At 33.3% G+C, this 8,309-nt stretch overlaps 1 long non-coding RNA gene across 1 annotated transcript; it reads right to left on the bottom strand.

Moving 5' to 3' along the window:
• Window positions 1-3,561: 3,561 nt before the first annotated feature.
• On the bottom strand, window positions 3,562-4,157 carry LOC127721396 (uncharacterized). Its single transcript, XR_007991210.1, has 2 exons — window positions 4,128-4,157; window positions 3,562-3,904 (listed from the first exon to the last, which is right to left on the bottom strand). It is a non-coding gene; the product is annotated as an uncharacterized LOC127721396 (long non-coding RNA).
• Window positions 4,158-8,309: the final 4,152 nt, after the last annotated feature.

Genomic DNA, 8,309 nt, shown 5'->3' with positions numbered 1-8,309 from the left:
TCACAGCAAAACGGTAAACTACAGGCTCAATGCGACTAAAATGCTGATCTTTTTTAGTTTCAATTCGTCTTTTATTGACATACAATATTTAAGCAATATTTTACACACCACTAAGCACCATCGATCATGTCACTTTGGTTTGAATTGGTTCAGTAGTTTCAGGGAAGCTCTTTTAACTAGACAATAGTCTGTCATTCACTTGGATCTATTTGCATCTTCAAAAATGGCCACTCTCTTACATTATAGACCGGATTCTAATTCAGCATTCATGTCTTAGTTCTATTTGTAAATCATGCATATTGCCGATCATTTTGGCTGGTTACAGTTTCTCTTTTAAACTACTATTGAATTTGCCCAAAATGCAATAAAATGCTCTGCTGGGCGCAGCTTGATACGACCGCTGAGGTCGGGCAAGTATGGACACAACATTCAAGCTTGATACAGCACTGAATTTGGATTGTGATTATATATTTGACACAGCATAGGTTTCTGACACAGTATGAATGTGGTCTAAGAACTTAAAAATTTTTAATTTACCTATTCAAACCATATCATTATTTTTTGCTTTTATATATAAATCAGAAATAACCAATTTAAAATGGAAAATTTTAAAGAAAAAAAAAATACCTCCCCTAAATTTTTTGAACCCCCTTATGATTCATCACCCCAAACTCAATCACAGCCTTCCCTTTGTGGTATGGTACCTTGCAGTACAATTTCAGAGAGATCCATACACTTGAACACAAGTTATTGTCTGGAAACTAGAAAAATGCTTGTTTTTAGGCCCCTTTTTGGCCCCAAATTCCTAAACGTTTAGGGCAATTACCCCCAAACTCAAACCCAGCTTTCCTTTTGAGATATGGAACCTTGTAGTACAATTTCATAAAGATCCATACACTTACAAACAAGTTGTTGTCCTGAAACTAGAAAAATGCTTGTTTTTTGCCCCTTTTTTGCCCCTAATTCCTAAAATTTTGAGGCAATTACCCCCTAAATCAATCCCAGCCTTCCCTTTGTGGTATAGTACCTTGCAGTACAATTTCAGAGAGATCCATACACTTGAACACAAGTTATTGTCTGGAAACTCAAAAAATGCTATTTTTGGCCCCTTTTTGGCCCCTTATTCCTAAATGTTTTGGGCAATTACCCCCAAACTCAATTCAAGCTTTCCCTTTGTGATATGGAACCTTGTAGTTCAATTTCAGAAAGATCCATACACTTACACACAAGTTGTTATCATGAAACTAGAAAAATGCTTGTTTTTTTGCCCCTAATTCCTAAAATTTTGAGGCAATTACCCCCAAAATCAATCCCAGCATTCCCTTTGTGATTTGGAACCTTGTGGTACAATGTCAGAGAGATCCATACACTAACACACGAGTTATGTCTGGAAGTTACAAAAATGCTTATTTTTGGCCCCCAATTCCTTAACTGTTGGTACCATAACCCCCAAAATCAATCCCAACTTTCCTTTTGTGATATTGAACCTTATGGTAAAATTTCATGGAGATCCATTCAGTTAAACTAAAGTTAGAGTGCGAAAACCAATGTGTCTTCGGACGACGACGACGACGACGCCAACGTCATACCAATATACTACCAAAAATTTTTAAATTTTGCGGTCGTATAAAAATCGATTAAATCACTATTTAAGGGTAATAATTCCTTAAAGACTTATCCAAAAGTGTTTGCTGTGTACAGACTGACCAGAATAAAAATCAACAAAGTTTATACTAGACACCATTAGAACCATTCACCTCAAGTTTGGTAAAAAGTTTACAATGGACAACAAGTAAGTTTATACAGTAGTTCAGTGGCTTTATGGGGATGTGAGCTAAAAGGTTTACAGACGACAAACAATGAACTGAGTATGAAGACACAATTAGTCACTTTTGCCAGATTAGCTTAAAAAAAAGGATTCTCTCATAACTCATCTATTTTTAATTTGTGTATATGTCAATGTATACATTGTTTATTGTATTAATTTGAGTATTTTCTTGATCCAAATCAAACTTGTTTCATAGGTGGCTTTCGGTTGTTGTCTGCTCTTTGGTCGGGTTGTTGTCTCTTTGACATATTCCCCATTTCCATTCTCAATTTTATTGTTTGAAAAGTTTATGGCACTTGCCTTCCTCATGTCAGGTCAAACTTGATATCATCATGATGCCAATGATGATTCCAACAGTCTAAATTGTTATCAGGTCAAATATTTGCAATATTACAAAGCCTTGATGCAGATTTTTTAAAAATTTGTTGGACAAAATGATATATTTTCAAAGGGAATAAAAACAAAGAAGGCAAAAACAGCATTATTCTTTAAAACATATAAAACTTCTGTATCAGACAATTACTTTACTTTTGGATATATTGTAATGTGTGTGTCATAATTAGATCCTATCAAACTAACTTAAGCAGTAAACTTTTTTGTTTTAAATATGTACTACTTTCCAGAATGTTCTTTTTCGACTTAGCCCGATTGAGTGGTGTTACATCTTAAAAAGTCTATCCAAATTATTTTTGCAAAGAATTCCGCTAAAGTCGGTGATAGGGGCCGTCTTAAACTGGCAGTGAAGTGAGAGTTTTTTTTGCTCCGAGTTGAGGTCTCAATGTGACTTTGAGATGAAGAACAGCAATAAAAGCGCTGTTCCTTTGCTTTTTGTATGTTTTTTTGATGTGCATTTACTGATTTTGTGTCATGGATGGATACTCCATATCCTTTGTTTTTCTATTATTATTGAAAATCTCTAAATCCAAGTCACTGCACCATATCCTAGGGACAGGGCCTCAAAATAGTTGTCAAACTGATATGTACTGATAGTAATACTATACAATTATAGCCTTTGTATGAGGTCGATACAAGGATATATTGACCTGAAAGAAGTATATTGACTGAGGACGAAGTCCGAGGTCGATATACTTCTTTGGGTCGATATATCCTGTATTGACCTCATCAATAGGCTATAATTGTTATATTATTAATTTCCGACCATATTTGTATCAAGATCCTGATTGATGTTTTGATTTTGTCCCAAGTTGGAATTTTATAGATATCATATTGTCTCCTAGACAATAACAACATATAAATTGTTATTTCATTTACTTTTTTTTTTACATCTTATGTATATGAAGATTTTTTTTTCTTCAAATAATCAATCATAGATATTTTTTTAACTTTTAACAATATCATGAAATTCATTACATGACGTCACAAAGTATATCGGTTTTTAGATATTCTAAAAATATCCGTGCAATATGCTTTTTGCTGTGCAATATGCTTTTTGCTATCCGCCGTTTTCTCTCTACCTTCGAAAATATAGTTTAACATGTGACTATCTCTAAACGAATCAAATTTTTTCAAATCAAAAAATACGAATTAATAATATAACTTTATATTACTAGTAAATATCAATGATCTATCACAAGTAATACCTGTCAAACTTACTAACTTAAGCAGAAAACTTAACAATTGTTGATGCAAGAGCCATCGTCGCCAGAAAAGGAACCCTTATGTCTCACTTTCCCGGACTTTCATCCCAGGCGAGAAAAAAATATATACTAGTAGTCGATTGATTATAGCTTCTCATACAAAGAATAAAATTATTAATGTTTAAATAACTTATAAATAAAAAGTCAAATAAAGATAAAGTCACATATACATGTACATAAAACTATATAAGCTCAGTATTCAGAATGAATTCAATTAATTTGCTTTCATACGCTCAAATGGAAAAAAAAGTTAGGTCTTTAAATAGGAATATAGAACTCCTTACACAATTTATTCCTTGTGAAGAAGCTAATGAGGAACTGAAGAAATGAATTAATATCAGTCATTTCTTATGATTCAAAACAGCATCTGTATGTAACTCCTTTCAACTACACAAACTTCCACAATCAGATGAGTCTCCTGCAAAAATTGAAATTGAGAGATGAAATAAAGAATAAAACATTTTATAGCAGTAAAAGGTAAACTGTTTTATCAAAATCAAAACATAACAACTTTATTTTAATTTAACTACAAATGGTACAGTGGCCTATTACAATACAAAATATTAATACCGATTTAATTTTACTATTGAAATGTCCCCTATTCAAAAAGAACAAACTAATTTACTACTGGGAAAACTCACCTATTTCACATGTACTATAAAGACTGTTTATACAAAATTCTCAGAAAAGGTCCTGAATATGTTTAATTGTCATTTGTTCCATGTTTGCATTGTGTTCTGATTCTTTGTAAATATTTTTAGGGTAAATTAATTTATGTTTGATGTGATGTTGTACTAATCTTATTTTAATTGTCTGTTGTTTATACTGTATCTTTTCTTTGGTAAGTGTTAGTCTGTTATGTAATAGGGAAATGTGTGTTAACACCTGAGTAAACATCCAACCTGATACCTTCTTGCAAATTTCTTTGACCTGACAATTAAACCATCCTGATGTAACTTTCTGCCCTATATTTCGACTTTTGCTAATAAATGTGTCAGTGAACAAAATCCTCAAAGTCACACATAATGAGTTCATAGTAATTTAAATAATTTAATTACCCCTGATTTCTTTCAGAACTCACCATTTGAACTCATGATATGTAAAATTAAGGATTTAGTGCTCACATCAACATTATTATCAACCTAATTTTTTCCTGTCATAACCTATCTTGTAAATAAACTCCTGGGAAATATTGTGTAGCAATGCCAGTGGTATCCATGTTTGAATTAAACATAAATCATAATTGAATTAAAACTTTTATTTTATATATATATACATCACTAATTTGGCCCTTGGGGAATCTACTCAGCTAAAAATTTTAATTTTTTGCTCCATGCCTAAACCAAGAGCCTAGCTATGTGCATACTGAAAAGTAGCAAAGTATAGACCCCTGGCTTGACATCACACCAATCCAATTGGAACGATGGTTCAAAATAAATGCGTGAGGCTATCAGGAAGCCTATGAGGCTATCATGCCTAGAGGCTATCATGCCTAGAGGCTATCATGCCTATGAGGCTATGAGGAAGCCTATAATGAGGCAATGAGGAAGCCTATAAGGAGGCTATGAGGAAGCCTATAAGGAGGCTATGAGGAAGCCTAGTAGTGTTGATGTTGAATTGGTGTTGGAATGAATTTGTATGAAATTTGACAGTTTATCCCCAGAATTTCTTGGGGGATGAGTGAAATTTTTGAAACAACCAGTGATAAAATTTCATAAATGAAATCTATAAATCTGCTATAAACTGTGCTGAGATTGATTCCCCTGTCATGGCAATATTGAAGGTGAAAGGAGGGGTCGGCGGGTGGCAAGTTTTTAGCTAAAACACTATTAGAGCCAAAATTAGTCTAATAACTGCTTAATCTGCATTTAAATAAATGGATACTCAAGGCAGCATACACAGGTTTTTAATACACAACTTCTTAATGGGATACTCCTATGTGGGAGGAGTTAAAACTGCACCCAGGTTAATGTATAAAGAACAAAGGACAAAGGAAGCCAAATGCCACAAGTGGTCACTAATTAACAAGACATGTATATTTGTATTGGAACTGATGTAATTAAACCTCCTGCTAAGAACATGTGATAAACTTCACATCTAACTGATTGAGATATGATAATAAATCTGTTTCATCTCAACAGTAAAGAAAACACACATCCTGGGAAAATCCTAAAATAATGACCACTGAGTGTAATGAAAATCAAACTATGTATAAACATTACTAATATAACATATAAGTACCTATTTATACAAAATTCTCAGAAAAGGTCCTGAATATGTTTAACTGTCATTTGTTCCATGTTTGCATTGTGTTCTGATTCTTTGTAAATATTTTTAGGGTAAATTAATTTATGTTTGATGTGATGTTGTACTAATCTTATTTTAATTGTCTGTTGTTTATACTGTATCTTTTCTTTGGTAAGTGTTAGTCTGTTATGTAATAGGGAAATGTGTGTTAACACCTGAGTAAACATCCAACCTGATACCTTCTTGCAAATTTCTTTGACCTGACAATTAAACCATCCTGATGTAACTTTCTGCCCTATATTTCGACTTTTGCTAATAAATGTGTCAGTGAACAAAATCCTCAAAGTCACACATAATGAGTTCATAGTAATTTAAATAATTTAATTACCCCTGATTTCTTTCAGAACTCACCATTTGAACTCATGATATGTAAAATTAAGGATTTAGTGCTCACATCAACATTATTATCAACCTAATTTTTTCCTGTCATTACCTATCTTGTAAATAAACTCCTGGGAAATATTGTGTAGCAATGCCAGTGGTATCCATGTTTGAATTAAACATAAATCATAATTGAATTAAAACTTTTATTTTATATATATACATCACTAATTTGGCCCTTGGGGAATCTACTCAGCTAAAATTTTTAATTTTTTGCTCCATGCCTAAACCAAGAGCCTAGCTATGTGCATACTGAAAAGTAGCAAAGTATAGACCCCTGGCTTGACATCACACCAATCCAATTGGAACGATGGTTCAAAATAAATGCGTAAGGCTATCAGGAAGCCTATGAGGCTATCATGCCTAGAGGCTATCATGCCTAGAGGCTATCATGCCTATGAGGCTATGAGGAAGCCTATAATGAGGCAATGAGGAAGCCTATAAGGAGGCTATGAGGAAGCCTATAAGGAGGCTATGAGGAAGCCTAGTAGTGTTGATGTTGAATTGGTGTTGGAATGAATTTGTATGAAATTTGACAGTTTATCCCCAGAATTTCTTGGGGGATGAGTGAAATTTTTGAAACAACCAGTGATAAAATTTCATAAATGAAATCTATAAATCTGCTATAAACTGTGCTGAGATTGATTCCCCTGTCATGGCAATATTGAAGGTGAAAGGAGGGGTCGGCGGGTGGCAAGTTTTTAGCTAAAACACTATTAGAGCCAAGATTAGTCTAATAACTGCTTAATCTGCATTTAAATAAATGGATACTCAAGGCAGCATACACAGGTTTTTAATACACAACTTCTTAATGGGATACTCCTATGTGGGAGGAGTTAAAACTGCACCCAGGTTAATGTATAAAGAACAAAGGACAAAGGAAGCCAAATGCCACAAGTGGTCACTAATTAACAAGACATGTATATTTGTATTGGAACTGATGTAATTAAACCTCCTGCTAAGAACATGTGATAAACTTCACATCTAACTGATTGAGATATGATAATAAATCTGTTTCATCTCAACAGTAAAGAAAACACACATCCTGGGAAAATCCTAAAATAATGACCACTGAGTGTAATGAAAATCAAACTATGTATAAACATTACTAATATAACATATAAGTACCTATTTATACAAAATTCTCAGAAAAGGTCCTGAATATGTTTAACTGTCATTTGTTCCATGTTTGCATTGTGTTCTGATTCTTTGTAAATATTTTTAGGGTAAATTAATTTATGTTTGATGTGATGTTGTACTAATCTTATTTTAATTGTCTGTTGTTTATACTGTATCTTTTCTTTGGTAAGTGTTAGTCTGTTATGTAATAGGGAAATGTGTGTTAACACCTGAGTAAACATCCAACCTGATACCTTCTTGCAAATTTCTTTGACCTGACAATTAAACCATCCTGATGTAACTTTCTGCCCTATATTTCGACTTTTGCTAATAAATGTGTCAGTGAACAAAATCCTCAAAGTCACACATAATGAGTTCATAGTAATTTAAATAATTTAATTACCCCTGATTTCTTTCAGAACTCACCATTTGAACTCATGATATGTAAAATTAAGGATTTAGTGCTCACATCAACATTATTATCAACCTAATTTTTTCCTGTCATAACCTATCTTGTAAATAAACTCCTGGGAAATATTGTGTAGCAATGCCAGTGGTATCCATGTTTGAATTAAACATAAATCATAATTGAATTAAAACTTTTATTTTATATATATACATCACTAATTTGGCCCTTGGGGAATCTACTCAGCTAAAAATTTTAATTTTTTGCTCCATGCCTAAACCAAGAGCCTAGCTATGTGCATACTGAAAAGTAGCAAAGTATAGACCCCTGGCTTGACATCACACCAATCCAATTGGAACGATGGTTCAAAATAAATGCGTGAGGCTATCAGGAAGCCTATGAGGCTATCATGCCTATGAGGCTATGAGGAAGCCTATAATGAGGCAATGAGGAAGCCTATAAGGAGGCTATGAGGAAGCCTATAAGGAGGCTATGAGGAAGCCTAGTAGTGTTGATGTTGAATTGGTGTTGGAATGAATTTGTATGAAATTTGACAGTTTATCCCCAGAAATTCTTGGGGGATGAGTGAAATTTTTGAAACAACCAGTGA

This window comes from Mytilus californianus, unplaced genomic scaffold (assembly GCF_021869535.1).
Source record: "Mytilus californianus isolate M0D057914Y unplaced genomic scaffold, xbMytCali1.0.p SCAF_12, whole genome shotgun sequence".
NCBI lineage: Eukaryota > Metazoa > Mollusca > Bivalvia > Mytilida > Mytilidae > Mytilus > Mytilus californianus.
The sequence above is the reverse complement of the archived record's forward strand: the minus strand, read 5'-3'. Positions and strand labels throughout refer to the sequence as shown.